Here is a 1,769-nt window from a genome sequence, read left to right as displayed (position 1 = left end):
TTTATCTAATCTACACTTTGTCTTTTTTCTTTCTTTTCAGATGTCTTCCAACACTGCTTCGGGCTCAAACCCTACCGGCTCCTTCTCTCTCATGAACCTTTGTGGGAGAGTCATCTTTGATGGGACTAATTTCAATGATTGGATTAGGAACATCAGGATGGTCACTCGCTACGAGGACAAGGAATATGTCCTCGACAAGGAGTTTAAGGATATCGATGAGTCTGATGCTACTCCTCAGGAGATTGCTGATTTCAGGGCACATGAGAAAGATGCCACCAAGGTAGCTTGTATCATGCTTGCCACCATGTCTCCTGAACTCCAAAAGTCCTATGAGGACTTCTACCTTTTTGAGATGCACCAGGACTTGATGGAAAGATACTGATATCGCAATAATTATACATATATTTCGAGCGATATTTATGTATTTTTAGCTATATTTTGGTATGATTTAAGATAAAAGGTACTTATAAAGTTTGAAATTCCATTTTACAGCTAAAAATCATTTCTGAGGAAAAAGGAGAAGAAAACATGCAAAAATCCGCAAAAAGAAGTGAAAAAAATTACACGAAGAAAAACGAGATCAAAAAGTCAAAGAATTTAAAGATAGCCGCGTTGGAAAGACGAGAAAAACAAAATAAAAATATAAAAAGAATTTAATTTAATTAATGAGGTTTAATTAAAATAAATTATTGGGAATTAATTATTTAATTTCTAAATAATTTATATTAATTAATTTAATTTAATTTAATTTAATTTGCAAAAAGAAAAAAAAATAAAAAAAAAGAAACAAAAAATTCGGATTTAGCCCAAAACCCGGAGCCCAAAGACGGCCTGATCCGTCCACCAGAAGACCCGAACCGAATCCGAGATCCGACCCGTCCGCCCCGCGTCCAAATGCCCTCACAAACTGATCCGGTACACGACCCGACCCAGAGATCCGAACCGGGTTTAGACCCGCATGTTTTATCGCCTGTGACGTCATCGGTGACGTCATCGAAATCCGATCCGCGCCCAGTTCCGACCCGATCCGACCCGACCTCCGATTCGTTTTACCTCACATGCAGATCCGCGCCTCGACCCGGATTCCGACCCAAATTCGATTCGGTACTGTTCATTGGCAATACGACGTCGTTTTGAGTACCAGATTTGCCAATTCCGATTCCATTACGTTTTTAACCATTTTTTCCCACTTTTTCCTATTCTAAACCCATTCCTTTCCAACCAATACTCAATAATTCACCACCTTTAAACTTTCCAACCATTTATTCCCATCTTTTTATTTCTTTTGAATTCTTTTTCATTAGATCCAATCTCAATTCATTTCTTTTTGGTATTTAATTCTTCTAATTTTTACTATAAATACCACCATTTTTCACCACAAAAAAAGAAGATGACATCCATCATACACTTTGATACACAAATTTCTCCATATAATTTCTTACCATATCACCACTATACCAAATTACATCCAACCTTTGAACCACAATTGGGGATTCAAGAATCAAAAAGCTAAGGAATTGAAGATTGCAGTGGCATTAGGGACTACATCGGGTTTGTTTTATCGACATGTTTAACATTCTCAATATTTTTTCTATGTATGTTGTAACCTTAATTATGAGCTAAATTCTCTTTGCTTTCACTTGGATAATGAAACCTTGAAAATATGATTTGATTTATATTATTCGGATATTAATTGTTATTTATTTTATCATGCATATTTGATCATTTATTTGTATATGTTAAGTTTTTGTAATTAATTTCCCATAACT

This window comes from Lactuca virosa, chromosome 2 (assembly GCF_052849685.1).
Source record: "Lactuca virosa cultivar CGN04683 chromosome 2, Lactuca_virosa_CGN04683_v6, whole genome shotgun sequence".
In the NCBI taxonomy this organism is placed as follows: domain Eukaryota; kingdom Viridiplantae; phylum Streptophyta; class Magnoliopsida; order Asterales; family Asteraceae; genus Lactuca; species Lactuca virosa.
This window is presented reverse-complemented; position numbering follows the sequence as displayed.